This window comes from Lathyrus oleraceus, chromosome 5 (assembly GCF_024323335.1).
Source record: "Lathyrus oleraceus cultivar Zhongwan6 chromosome 5, CAAS_Psat_ZW6_1.0, whole genome shotgun sequence".
Classification (NCBI taxonomy): domain Eukaryota; kingdom Viridiplantae; phylum Streptophyta; class Magnoliopsida; order Fabales; family Fabaceae; genus Lathyrus; species Lathyrus oleraceus.
This window is the reverse complement of record NC_066583.1, coordinates 349,507,816-349,523,727: the sequence shown is the minus strand read 5'-3', so window position 1 is coordinate 349,523,727 and position 15,912 is coordinate 349,507,816. Positions and strand designations below refer to the sequence as shown.

At 35.8% G+C, this 15,912-nt stretch overlaps 1 non-coding gene across 1 annotated transcript; it reads right to left on the bottom strand.

Annotated features, from left to right (window-relative positions):
* Window positions 1-10,914: 10,914 nt before the first annotated feature.
* On the bottom strand, window positions 10,915-11,021 carry LOC127089444 (small nucleolar RNA R71). The gene has a single exon (XR_007791040.1). It is a non-coding gene; the product is annotated as a small nucleolar RNA R71 (small nucleolar RNA).
* Between the last annotated feature and the right edge of the window lie 4,891 nt (window positions 11,022-15,912).

Genomic DNA, 15,912 nt, shown 5'->3' with positions numbered 1-15,912 from the left:
ATCTCTATTTATCCTTTCTACTTCTTCTTTCTCACTTTTCTCTTTTTCAACTAATTCTCCCTTAACACTTTTTTCTACTTCAATCTCATATTTTTCCTTCTCCTTTTCTACTACAATTTCCTCTTCATTCACTTCATCACCAATGCCCATGCCAATTTTTCTACCACTACGACTTAGAATATACGTGCAATGCTCCTTGGGGTTGTCTTGAGTGTTGGCAGAAAAAGTTCTTTTGTGTTGATCAGCTAATTGTTTAGACAATTGACCAACTTGAATCTCAAGATTTTTAATGGCTGCATTGATACTCTTTTGGTTAGCCATTGACATCTATATGAATTGGATGGTGTAGCAACCTGAAGAATACAGTGCGCGAAAAAACAACCGGCGAAAGAAAATGACAGAAGAGTCGCCACCGCGCGTTATTCATCCCAAAGGAGGGAAAGGAAACGCTCGAAGTAAACCTGAAAAGAGGAAAAGACAAGGGTCTCGCAACCAAATCTTGGGTTCGGGAGTCGGTTATGCGAAGGGAAGGTATTAGCACCCCTACGCATCTGTAGTACTCTACGGGATCCACTTTTGTAGTTCTTGTCTAAAGGGTGTGAGTTTATCTTGTGCTGTTTACCACAAAAAAAAGGGTTAAATGAAAATGACTCGCGCGGATGTCGCATCCACTGCATACGTATCTCATCTGAATATGAGAATCAGAGTCTTCGTAGCTCGGCTGACCTATGGGTTGGGGGGATGTGTGCTCGCTAAGACATCGTGTCTTATGCCTACGTATCTCATCTGGAATGAGAATCAGAGCAAGCCATAGTTCGGCTAACTACGGGGTTATGGATTGGGTTTTGGACGAACGACGTCACTACGCAATCTACCGGATGCTCGACCTTTGGAGACTTACTCGCCTGTAGTAAAAGGAGTTAACGTGTTGCTTTGGGTTTTAGGGTTTGGGATGCTCAAGGGCAAAAAGGCAGTCCTTGACGAAGGAACCGCGCTACCTGCAGGGATTCGAACACATACAAAACAAACATGTATAAAGTAAATGTGTCAACAAGGGGCTCAGAAGTAAATAAACAAAAGAAAACAAATGGCTCCTATCGAGGTCTTCCAGCTAAGAAAGCGATAAAATGCGGAAAAGAGGTAAAAGTACCACACGGATAAAGATCCGAAGTAACAGCAATTAAAGGAGTAAGAAACCCAGGGATCTCCCAAGCTAATGCCATCAAAGAAAGGTGAGTCAGTACAGGTAATCGAAATGAACCTCCAGGGGGTATCCCACAAGTAAAGTGGGAAAACCACGCAAACCATCTCTGCAAGAGTCTGTGAGCCCTCACAAAAACTCAACAAAAGGGTTAGTGAAACACGATAAGCATTTTTTTCATGGATAACAGTATGGTTTCAAAAACCTCAAACCCTGTAGAATACATTTCAGAAATCATATGATTAAACATTCAAGGCATAGGTTTCACCCATTCATGCATAATTAAACCCTTGGGAAAAAACATAATGAAATTCATCCATCATACCTCATACATTCATATGATCCAAATTAAGAGCATAAAATTATGGGAATGAGGCAAACCTGATGGGAGAGACCGGTTGAAATCAAATGGCACGGTTGGGTTTGCAAGGCAATGTTAGGGTTTGCGTGAGATGAAAGTGTGTGAGTCAGATTGAATTTTTCAGAGCTGCCTGGGGGTTGCTCTGAGTTCTCTGTCAGGTTTCTCTCCAGGTTTTGTCAAGGGTTTTGTTCCAAGGAAACCTCAGAGTGTTTTTGCTTCTCTTCCTTTTTCTATCTGATCTCCCTCTTTTATAACCTGATTTTCATGGCTTTGTGGGCTCAAATGAGAGAGGTCCAAGTCCATGTTTTTTCTATTATATTTTATTTATTTTTTTTATTATTTTTATTTATGTATTTATATATATATATATATATATATATATATATATATATATATATATATATATATATATATATATATATATATATATATATATATATATATATTTTAGGATCTAATTCTGATTGACATGATGAAATGCAATATGAAATGCTAAATGAATTCATGAATGAGGAGGGCAAATTTTGGGGTGTTACAGATGGGAGTGTCTTCTATCTTTGAATTTCCACCTTGAGGTTGTGGAGGTTGAGTGTAGTTTTGATAAGGATTTAGACGATTTGACGGTCTGACCTCTTGTCTCTAACCTTGTTGATAACCTTGGTTATGTTCTCTTTGTTGGTAACCTTGGTTGTTTTGATAAGGTGCTTGCCTTGGTTGATAACGTTGACTTTGAGTTGGATCTCCCATATAATTCACTTTCTCTCCAACCGAAGGACAATAACCTGTAGGATGATCTCCTTTACACAATTCACAAGAAGCAACTTGTTGATGCTTTTTAGGAATCTCTTACATCTCTTTAATTTGTTGTGGGAGCTTCTACATTTATTGTGTGAGTAACTCCACCTGTTGAGATGACAATGTTTTTGGGCTAGAATTGCATCATTTGTGCCAAATTCAATGATTCTTGGTTTCCTTTATGTCGTACCTCGGTCGTATTGGCCATGATGATCGTTGAGTGCCACTCTATCAATAATGGCTATTACTTCTTCCGCAATCTTTGACATCAGAGAACCACCTGTGATAACATCCAATAGAGTTTTAGGTTGTGGTTTAAGTCCATGACGAAAGATATGAATTTGAGTAAGTTCATCAAAACCATGACCTTCACATTTCCTTACCATTGACTTGAACCGCTCCCAAGCTTCATTAAGGGATTCGTTGCACCTTGTGAGAAAACCACAACTGAAGTCTTTGCTTCCATGAACCTATTGTGTGTAAAGAATCTCTCAAGAAATATTTCCTCTAACACATTCTAATCGGTCATTGTTTAAGTAGGTTTATCAAGATACTATTCTTTTTCTTTTCCATTTAAAGAATATGGGAATAGTCTCTTGAACACTTGCTCTTCTTCCGCTTTTGGGGCTCCAATTGTACCAGCAATCTCATAGAATTTGGTAAGGTGAGTGTAAGAATCTTCATGATCAAGCCCTGTGAAGGGGTTTGCATACAAAAGTTGAAGTATCCCAATCTTCATACAAAATTAAAGATATAAAAAAAAGTCTTTTGAAACATATTCATTTTAAATTACATGTAAATTTTATAATAAATTATAACTTACATAATCTAATTCAATTTAGTTATGCGAGATTTCTTTTGAAATAGAAAATATATTAACCACACATTATATTTAGTTAGTAAGTAGAAACATAGACAAATCTTCTATTAAATATGCACTTATAACAATAGATTTTTACATTTTTATAGTGAATATCTAGATTTTCATATCTTTTAAAATTGAATAGTACATATGAGACCAATAAAAGAATTAAAATATAAGAGAAATGAAAATTGAAGGTGGGAAGTGTATTGATACTATAACATGAACATGTAAAAAAACATGCAGACTTATAAGCAATATAAACACTTATTCAACTTAACTATTACACGTATTATTCTAATAGATGGTAGGATTGAAATGATCATGATACATACCTGGAATGAAATCTATGAAGATATTTTGAAATTAAAAGAGAAGAATTCGATTTAAATAAAATTAAACATAACTACAAAATTCTTGAAAGGAAAAGTAAAAAAACAAATTATGATATAGTAATACAATAATCTCTTAGATACAACACCAAATGCAGAACTATATGAGAACTTAATATGAAGAATCATATGGGAACATAACGAATGAAATAGGTCACTGGAACACATCTACATTGTTTATTGTCACACTTCATTAGCATTGGTGGCTGACACCTATGATATTGTAAACAATCCGTAACTTGTATACATTTAACAATTCCTATATTGAAAAAATAAGAATAAAAGTTTAGCTAATATTTGATAAAACATTGTGTACATAGTAACAAGGAAATTTTTTAAATCTTAAAAAATAAATTACTTTCAGCGTTGGATGGCACCATCAATATAGAAATAAAGATAATTATAGTAAGAATGAACTTGATAATTCCAGCCATTTTTCTTCCTTTGTATTTAAGAAATAGTTTTATCAATTTATATCTTTTAAAGTTCAAACTCTCCTTACATCAATTAAACAATAGTGTCATTTATATAGTGGTAGAAAATGTGTTGTATTGTCCTCCTAGCATATTTAGTAAGCATTTTAGATTAAAAAAAACTAATCAGTATTACCATATTGTTCAAATCTTTAATGACATGAAAGATTAAAACAAAAGTAAAACTAACCAATTTTTACTAATTAGTTCAAACCTCTCAAGACATGAAAGATTAAAACACAACAGATAAACAATATGGTAAGAAAATGTGTTTACGAATTTATGAAGTGTATTGTTGAATAAAATTTAACTTTGTCATCACTACTAAAAAATATATCTTTGATGACACTAACTTAAAACGGTTTCACGTTAGTTGTGGTAATACCTCATTTTTTAACGCGTTTTTTTTATATTTATATTTACGAAAAATATTGCATTACGGTTAAAACCATCAACCGTGATTATACATTCATGGAGTGACAGAATTCGAATTACAACTCCAATAATTTTCTATTTTTTAGTTACAATGAGTGTTGTACTTATATATATATACACACACACACACCACGGTTGGTAATGTATATGTATATATATATATATATATATATATATACACACACACACACACCACGGTTGGTAATGTATATGTATGTATATATATATATATATATACACACACACACACACACCACGGTTGGTAATGTCAACTGTTGCGAAAGGAGTTATATTTCATCACGGTTTTTGAATACGACCGTGGTAAAGTTGTTTATCCATATATAAGCGAATTAGCTATCGCTTCTTGACAGTATCGCCTTATCTCTCATAGAAAAACCCTAGCACATATTTTCTCTCATCTTCTTCGTCATTAGATTTCTCATCTTCTGGTGGAACATGTTATAAGAAGATTCTTATCAAGAATCTTAACCCTTAAAAGATAAGGAAGGTAGAGGCTGTTGTGAAGGACCTAATGAATTTAGATTCAACTGATTCTAAATCAGATGAAGACCTTGAGAACTACATGAATTCAACTAAGCATGAAGATTGAAGACTGTCATTCATGTATCCAATAAATTGTAATGTGTCAAAGTATGATCGGGCTAATATAGGTGCATGTATTCAATTGATTTTAAAACTGAAGTGTGGAGCACAAAACTAATACTAATTTAGGTTAGAGCTTTATGTATTATTATCGAGAAAAATTTAGCTTGATAAATCAATGTATCACCTAGTTGGCATGCCTTAATTCCTCAAGTGTTTCAATCAATGTATTAATTGTGCATGCCAATTGTGTGAGTCAAAATAATACAATAATTATGGAATGCAATTATTTATAAGTAAAAATAATTATAGGCCATTGTGTTTAGTTGACTAGATGATATGATGTATATGTTAATCATGAATTAATCATTGCCTTTGATGTAATATAATTTTTGGTATGATACGATTTACAAATGCATGTTATTGTTTATGGTCTGATACGATTCACAAAAGTACATGTTAAAAATGGGGAAATGTATAAAAGCATAAATATATATATAAAAAAAGAAATTGATTTCACAACGGTTGCTAAATTTAAATGTGTTTATATGTTGATTGTTGAACGCTATCCAGAATAATTTAAATCCCAAAAATGGTGTTGATGGGAATCGAACCAATGACACCTTAAACATTTTACAATGGTTATGTAATACAACCGTGATGTTAGGTAGCGCGTATTCTAGTTTTCTACAATGGGCACTAGACAGTGATTGTAAGTAACGCATATACAACCATGTCGAAAAGTGTTTTTCGGTGAGTATTTATTTTATCGTCTCCACATGCATTGATGTGATATTACCGCCATTCTACAGTTTACAATGTCTTAAGAAAGGGTTTCAAATGTTTTTGGTTTGGCGAAAGTGACATTCATAAGAGTTTGTAGCAATGATAAAAGTTTATAAAGATTAACGTTTTAAAAGATATATCAAGACTAGATTTCATCAACCTATTTTGTATGTATTCGATTAATTAAGCATGTTAACTTCATTTATAACCAACATAACCACATATCGCTCAACCATACCTCTCATGCCTAAGACGATATTGTGAGTTTTACCGTATTGTTTAATCGACGATGTCTCAACCTATTAAACAATACAAATAACACTAGTGATCTGATACAAAGTGAATATCAAATTCCACTTCCATGTCTAGGCTTGTTCTTTGATAGATGATAAACTTAGTCCAAGACTTAAAAGATCTTTCTCAACAATGTTTTAAACCACAAATATTCAATAAAAGCAAAGATTATCATCTACATTGATTATCAAGTTGTTCACATACAAAAGATCAAAAGAAATACATATAAGTTAAGATTGATTACATCTAATATTGATACAAGAAGGTTTAGCTACCCATAACCATGTTGGCTTTCCAATAAGTAACAAGAGGAGATTCACAAGCATCAACGTCGAAAAACTCGAAGATTGATGCTTTGAAATCTTGATTTTGAGTTCTTGATGATTTTTTATCTGAAAAAACCTTTGAAATAAAGTTGGAGTGAAATATGATCCAAAATATCTAGCCAAAAGTATATATAGCATGGTCCATAAAAGTGAAATCACGCTAAGCCCCATCAGAGTGCGCTTAGCACGATCAACAAAAAAATAACTTAAACCGCCTTGATTCGCGCTAAACGCACTCCTAGCATGAATTTCCCATTTTCCACCGTCCCCTCGTTCTCTAAGTGCGCCAAGGTCGCGCTTAGCCTGCTTTGGAAAACATGGAATCTTCAAAATTGAAACTTTGCATCTTGCTTGGTGCCTTTATGTTTCTCATACTTCTAATAGGCTTTGAAACCTACAAATTTGCACCAAAATGATCAAACAAAATCTATTTACATGATAATGTTAAAATCTACATATTTACACTTAAAACTAAGGTGCTAGCAAGAAATTCTATTGATATCAAATGAAAAGGGCCACAAAATACTCTGGATTATTTACACAAATTGGCCCTTAACAACTCTCCCCAACTTATAACATTGTTTTCCCCCAAACAAAAGTCTTTCAAACCCAAAACAACAAAAAACAACCTCTAAGAAAATGGGACACAACAAGTTTTTAAGAACAAAAACAATTTCATGGTTCAAAATCAATAACACAACCAAACTAAAGCTTACCAATATTCAAAAATAAACCATGCCTTTGAAACAAATGCTAAATGCACACTTCATACTAAAATTTCTTAACATAATGCAAATTCAAACATGAATCACACATAAAAACACATTCATTAATCAATGAGAAACAACATGAGGGACTTTTACTCCCATACAAAAATCCTTCTAACATCTTGACCAAATTATGCATTCATCAAAAAATTATATTGAAAGCACAAAAGTATGAATCACTAAGGACTTTGAAGGGTTTTAATTTGGATTGGTTAAGAAGGAAGGGTCATTTCTCAAGTTATTGAAACAAAATTGCATAATCTTATGAGAGCATTCACACCCCACATTCTTAAACAATCACATTATCCTTACCCTTTTTTCTTTGATTCATTGTTACAACCATGAGCTCACTTGTTCGCATAAAATTCTTACCATTTTTCTTTCTTTTTCAAAGCTCTTCTTTGCATTGCTTCTTTTCTATTCATAAATTTTTTTTCTTATTTTTTTTCAACCACTTTCTTTTTCAATCTTATCAACCAACCTATTTCTCCCCAACTTTGAACGCAACCCAAGAATGCTCCCCTACTTTTTAAGGCAAGGAAAAACGCAACCATAATTTATGGTTAAAGGTTTAAGTGATTTTCAACAAAAAATCAAGATGCGTTTCACAACTCAATGATGAACTTATTTTTCATGTACAATTTTTACAATTCAATCATCAATATGTATCATGAAACAAAAGTTCAAAGGGGTTAAACAAATTCTCACTCAGTCACAAGGTGGGTTGATGCTTTTTCTAGGCCAAGTGGTTATGCTCAATTAAAAACATTTCCTTGATCACTTTCATGCTTTTAAAAAAATCAACACAAATGCATGATTAAACATAATAAGATCAAGGTAAAACAAGGAATGTTGGTCTCCTGGATTTAATGGATAATGGATAGCTTCCTCACACTTTTTTAGGATCTAAAGCGATTCATCTATGAACATGCACTGCGATTTTTTTTTCATGGTATGATGTTTGTACAAATCAATGTTCGAAGTTCATGCTAAGCTTAGAAAGCAAATACACGTGTACCTTATACTTGTTACTTCTTTTAAGCACTATCATTACAACTCAATTGCATGTTGGTCCATTTAATCTTGAAATGATCACTTGGTTTCTTTAAGTTATTAAAACTTAGGAACAAACACAAAATATTCAACTTAATTGAAACTAGACTTTAAATTAACTACACCACATAGACTATAAAACTTATATTAACAACTTAATATATTACTCATAAACCACCCAAACATGGTGTATCGAAATATCAAGGCGACATGTAATACCCCTAAGGTGTTCACAAATCCTCATCGTTAAAAGGATGGTACAACATAATTTCATTAAAAAACAACATAAAAATACTACTCAAAATAAACAATAATTACTAAAAAGATGATCAAACCACCCAATCCTCATCACTATCGCTCGTCTCCTCTAGGCCAATGGTCTCTCCACTAGACTCATCCTCAGCATTGCCAGTATGTCCAAAATTGCTACCTCCAACTTCCCCTACGAAATGAAATATCCTATCCCCAGGCCAGTCAACAAAAGAAGAAAATTCATATTTGGTAGGCAAAGGGTGGTCAACATGAGGCTCGCGAGTTTGCAACTGTAACCCGCACATGGAATCATGTAAGTAAGAAAAAGATCTCTGGTTTTCCTAGAGCACATCCCAAGTGTATATGCATGCGACTTTCTCATCATATTACTACTGCACATGAGGTGGTGGTGGTGGTTGTGTTGCGTCTGCAGGAAGTTATCCTCTAGGCGTACAATGTCTAAGAATGTAGCGATCATTCACAACTCCCTCAATGGTTCCATGAACCACCAAATAAATCGCAACACCAACAAGCCCGCATAAACCCATAATAAGTCCTGGAAAAGCTAAGGTGGTTGAAGTTCTTGTACCAAACCTATGACCATATGAGGAAATCATTCTGATCTCCATAGAAATAACTCGGGCGACATCCACATGCCACTCATTAAAAATGTAGTACAACAAACAAGTAGTATCTATAGGAATGGATGATGTATGACTCATGGTCCTGATGTTATAAAGGAGAAGAGTCATGAGTACCTGAGCATTCACAGTCATGAGTACCCCGAAGCATTCACAACATACGACCTTCTCGGAAAAATCAAAGCTTCTTTGATCAATTATATGTTCCAATCAGCACGATGCAACCTGTTGTAGTAAGCACACTCTTCACCCTCCTCTAAAGTAAGAGGGTTGTCCAGATAGTTATTAATCTCATATCTTGTGAATGAGACTTGTTAGGTCTGGTATGTAGTGATTGGTTGTATTTTGGAAAAACAAGTATTCTAGTCAGATGGAGAAAAAGATGTCCTGACATGTTGGTTCAACATAGGACTATGACCTGTTTTGGTATGTAGTATTTGTTTCCTTTTATGAGATATCTAAAGATACGCTGAAGATTTAGTTCACGAAATATGTGAGTCAAATAGATAGGTTAAAAAAAAGCAAAAGACTGTTTTTTCCTTGACTTGTTTACGAAGTAAAGATGTCAAAACATTTTAGGAAATATTTGATCTAATTGAAATCAAATTTGCAGAAGATTGTGCAGAGTCCTTGGATAGATTTAAAATCAGGAAACTCCTTGGGTAAACTTTCCAAATCAAAATCACTTTTCAACTAAGTTTACGAGTCTCATTGCTTAAAAATAGGTTTACTACTTTAGCGTTTTGCGCACCTTTTATAAGTGACAATAAAATGCCTTAATTTAAGGGTAAACCTAGTTCTGAATACGCGTAAGCGACAGTTCCTGTTAAATGGATTATTTTCAAGAGTAGAAAATATTGCCTCATAAGTAGTTCTATTTAGACAATCGAAACATCACTTAACTGACGTGAAATACATTCAACCTGTCTTTACCTGCATTTATTATTTACCGTTATTTTGCAAACCCAATATTTGTTTTATACTGTCTTAGATAAACACCGTAACGATAGTAATCGATAGATTGACGATTGGTCTTTGTGGGATCGATATTCTTTTATATTACTTTGACATAATTCGTGCACTTACGAATAACATACGATCAAGTCTTTGGCGCCGTTGTCGGGTACCAACTTCGTCAAATTTCTTACCCTGTTGTTACACCATATAGACTAAGCCATTATTATCCGTAAATGTGAAGAACCCGTAGTACCGAAAATTTAGTAGATCTTTCAGCGGAACCCGAACGTTATACTCGTACACGCCTCTTACTCATCCGAATTAAGAAAGCTATGGACGAGAATCACGATAGGATACCTCTTAAGGAATTCGCCCAACCCTCTGATGAGGAACCTAGTTAGAGTATATTAAACCCCCTTATTCCTGCTAACAATTTCGAACTAAAACCGTCTTTGTTGCAATTAGTGCAACATAACCAAAACGCGTGTCTCGCTACTGAGAACCAGAATCAACATTTAAAAGTTTTTATCCAACTAGACGACACCTTTAAATCTAACAACGCTTCACCTGATGCGATCCGTTTAAGATTATTTCCTTTTTCCCTCAGGGATACAGCACGTTAATGGCTAGATTCCCTTCCAGCTAATTCAATAACTACCTGGGAAGACCTTAGGAGAGTATTCCTTGCTAGATATTTCTCCCCTAGTAAGACTGTTGTTCTTCGAAACCAAATAACTAGATTTGCTCAAAACCAAGGAGAATCTCTTTTCGAAGCTTGGGAGAGATATAAAGAGCTATTAAGAGTCTGTCCACACCATGGCCTAGAACAATGGCTGATCGTTCATATCTTCTACAATGGACTCCATTATAACACCAAGATGAGCATTGATGCTGCCGCTGGTGGCGCGTTGATGAACAAACCTTATCCAGAAGCTTGTGACCTAATTGAGGATATGGCCCAAAACCATTACCAATGGGGAACTGAACGAGCATCAATAGAGAAAAAGGATACCCAAGGTGGAATACATGAGGTAAGCTCTCTAGACATGATGGACGGGAAAATGGACACTTTATCCCTTAGGATCGAACATATGTCTACAAACACTAAAACCGTAGCAGTAGTCCATACAGAGTGCGAAGTCTGTGGATCTAAAGGACACGAATCGGTGGAGTGTAACCTTTTGAACAAACTGAATACCGACCAAGTGAATTACGCCCAAGGTAACCCATTTTCAAACACTTACAACCCTGGATGGAAGAATCATCCAAATTTCTCCTATAAAAACCAAAACCCTATCCAAAATCATGCACCTCAGAGACCGTAAGGTTATCAAGCCCAAAAACCAAACCAACCTATGCAAGTTGTGCCCTAGAAGTCTAACCTTGAGAAAATAATGGAGAGCTTTATATCGGGTCAGACTCAGCAAAATAAAGAATTCCTAAACCAGAACATTCACGTAAACGAACTTATAACGCAATTAGGAACCAAGGTTGATCAGATAATCACTTACAACAAGATGCTTGAAACCCAGATCTCACAGGTAGTATAAAACCAAGCCCCACAAACTACACTTGGAGGCCAATTCCCTGGACAACCTCAACGAAACCCTCGAGGGCAAGCTAACGCTATCTCATTACGAAGTGGGACTGCTTACGAAGGGCCTTGTAACCCATCAATGAGCGAGTCCAAATCTTCCATACCTACCAACCAAGAAGAGGAACCGGAGGAACCCGAGAAACAAACCAACCAAGAAGGTGAAGCCAAGGATAAAACTTACAAACCACCACCCCCGTACAAACCACCAATCCCATATCCGCAAAGACTTAAACAAACCAAAATTAACAACCAATACCAAAAATTTTTAAAAGTGATAGAAAAGCTTCATGTAGAGATTCCTCTCACCAAAGTTATCACTCAAATTCTGTCTTACGCCAAATTTCTCAAAGACATCTTAACCAACAAGCATAGGCTCGACGATCCAAAACCCTTGGAATGCAACTTTATTTCTGAGGATAAACTTGCTAAGAAGGAGAAAGACCCTGGTAGTTTTTCTATACCTTGCATTTTAGGGAGTCATGTGATTGACAAAGATTTCCTAGAGTTAGGTGCTACTATACGTTTAATGCCCTTAGCTGTATGTAAAAGGTTAAACCTAGGAGAATCGCAACCAACTAAGATGTCCCTTTAATTAGCTGATAGGTCTGTTAAGTATCCTATAGGCATTTTAGAAGACATCCCAGTTAGGATCGGTCAACTTTATATCCCAACAGACTTTATGGTCATGGATATCAAAGAAGACGAAGATATCCCTATCCTTTTAGGTAGACCATTCTTATCAATAGTCGGAGCTATAATAGATGTCAAAAGAAGGAAATTAACCTTCGAAGTAAGGGATGAAAAGATCGAGTTCATTCTTTCGAAATTCCTGATGGCACCAATTCTAGGAGACGCATGTTATGTGATAGATATCATAGATGAGTGCATAAGAGAATTTGATCAAGGAGAACCTAAGATCGAACCATTTTCAAACCTGAACGAAAAAGATGACGAGTTAGAGGAAACGAAACCTGACACTAACGAATGTCTGGATCTTACTCTAGACCCTTCACCTAATTCTCAAAAACCAGCCCAAGAACTTAAGGAACTACCTAAGAACCTAAGATATGAGTTCTTGGATGAAGAAATGAACCGCCCAGTAATAGTTACTGCCACCTTAAATCAAGACGAGACGAATCAACTCTTGAATGTTTTAAGAAGGTACCCCTGTGCCTTAGGGTACAACATCTCTGATTTAAAAGGTATTAGCCTATCCGTGTGTATGCACAGGATCTTACTAGAGGAGGATTCAAAACCTTCCAGAGAACATCAGAGAAGGATCAACCCTGTGATGAGCGAGGTAGTAGAGAAGGAAGTCCTTAAACTACTGGAAGCTGGTATAATCTATCAGATTTCTGATAGTAAGTGGGTAAGTCATGTACATGTGGTACCCAAAAAGGGAGGCATCACAGTCGTGCCAAACGAGAAGGGCGAGCATGTAGCTAAACGCCTAGAAGGTGGATGGTGTATGTGCATAGATTATAGGAAGCTCAATAAGGCAACTAGGAAAGACCATTTCCCCCTTCCATTCATAGATCAAATGCTGGAGTGTCTTGCCAGACACTCTTACTTTTGTTATTTGGATGGATATTCTGGATTTTTCCAAATACCCATACACCTCGAGGATTAAGAGAAAACAACCTTTACCTATCCTTACAGAACGTTTGCTTACAAACGAATGCTATTTGGACTCTGTAATGCGCCAGCTACTTTCCAACGTTATATGATGTCAATCTTCGCAGATTATCTCAAAGGAATCATGGAAGTATTCATGGACGACTTCTCGGTGTGTGGATTAGACTTTGAAGACTGCCTTATTAACCTTTAGAAAATCCTAGAGAGATGCGTAGAAGTTAACCTTGTGTTAAACTGGGAGAAGTGCCACTTTATGGTCAAATAAGGCATAGTATTAGGACATATAATATCTGAAAGAGGCATTGAGGTCGATAAAGCAAAAATAGAAGCTATAGAAAACTTTAACCCTCCTAAGACAGTTAGAGAAGTACGTAGTTTCCTTGGACACGTTGGTTTCTACCGACGCTTCATAAAAGACTTCTCTAAAATAACAAAACCCCTGACTGGCCTTTTGATGAAAGACATTGAATTCATTTTCGATGAAAAATGCATCAAAGCCTTTGATCATTTAAAACAAGCATTAATTTCAGCACCCATTCTACAAACCTCGGATTGGACTAAATCCTTTGAAATAATGTGTGATGCTAGCGATTTCGCTATAGGAGCTGTTTTAGGGCAAAGAAAAGATAACAAACTACACGTAATATATTACGCTAGTAGAACCCTAGATGCCGCTCAATTAAATTATACAGAGAAGGAACTCCTAGTTGTAGTTTTCGCAATCGATAAATTTAGGTCTTATCTTGTAGGATCTAAGATTATAGTCTATACACACCATGGAGCTATCTGTTACCTTCTAAGAAAAAAGGATGCAAAACCTAGATTGCTCAGGTGGATCCTTTTGCTACAAGAATTCGACTTAGACATTAGAGACAAAAAAGGAACAGAAAACGTAGTTGCTGACCATCTTTCCAGATTAGAGCATTTAAAGTCAGATCATTTACCTATAAATGATGACTTCACCTATGACAAACTGATAGCTAAGATAGATACCGCTCCCCTTGAACCTGATAGAGACAACCTTGGGACCGTTTCAGAAATTAGCAGAGTACCATGGTACGCTGATTTTGTGAACTATCTAGCCACTGATATTGTACCACCTGACCTCAACTATCAACAGAAGAAGTTCTTTAAAGATATAAAACACTTCTATTGGGACGAGCCACTCCTTTTCAAAAGAGAAACTGATAACATATTTCGATGTTGTGTCCCTGAAGAAGAAGTCGGAAACATCATAGAGCATTGTCACTCTTCACCCTATGGTGGACATTCAAGCACATCCAAGACATACGCTAAGATCCTTCAAGCTGGTCTTTATTGGCCGACATTATAGCATGATGTCCATACTTATATTGTACGATGTGACCGGTGCCAGCACGCTGGAAACATCTCAAGACGTGACAAAATGCCTTTGAAGAACATCCAAGAAGTAGAAGTATTTGACGTTTGGGGTATCGATTTCATGGGACCCTTTCCATCTTCATTGGGAAACAAATACATTTTGGTAGTCATTGACTATGTGTCCAAGTGGATAGAAGCTATAGCCGCACCCACCAACGATACAAGAGTAGTCATCAAGATGTTCAAGAATAATATCTTTCCCAGATTTGGAGTTCCACGACTTGTCATAAGCGACGGTGGATCACATTTTATATCCAGGATATTAAATAAACTCCTAAGGAAATATGGAGTAAAGCACAAAGTAGCAACACCATATCAACCCGAGACTAATGGTCAAGTGGAAGTTTTTAACAGAGAGATTAAGCAGATCTTGGAGAAAATTGTATCAATATCTAGAAAAGATTGGTCTAAAAAGCTAACAGAAGCACTGTGGGCTTACATAACTGCTTACAAAACCCCTATTGGAACTACACCGTACTAGTTGGTCTACGGGAAGTCATGCCACTTACCTTTTGAACTCAAGCACAAGGCATATTGGGCCATCAAGACCCTAAATTTGGATTACCTGGCGTCTGGCAAGAAGCGAGTCCTTGATATTCACAAATTGGAGGAACTCCGCCATAACGCTTATGAGAATGCCGTTATATACAAAGAGAGAACCAAATCTTGGCACGACAAAAGGATCGTGAAAAAGGAATTTAATATAGGAGACTTTGTTCTCCTCTTCAATTCAAGATTACGTCTTTTTCCAGGTAAGTTGCGTTTGAGATGGACATGCCCCTTTGAGGTGTCCAAAATCCTAAAATTTGGAGCAGTTGAAATCTAGAACAACTCCTGTAATCCATTCGTGGTAAATGGACAAAGATTGAAGCAATACCAAGGAGGTGACATACCCACAGAATGTCATGACTAAACTCTGGCCGACCCTCCAGTTCCTACCTCTAACATATAAAGTTCGAATCGTCAAGCAAACGATGTTAAACAAGCGCTGCATGGGAGACAACCCATAATTTCCTTTCCTTTACTTTTACTATTTTCAATTTATATTTTTATTAGTTTATATATATATATATATATATAT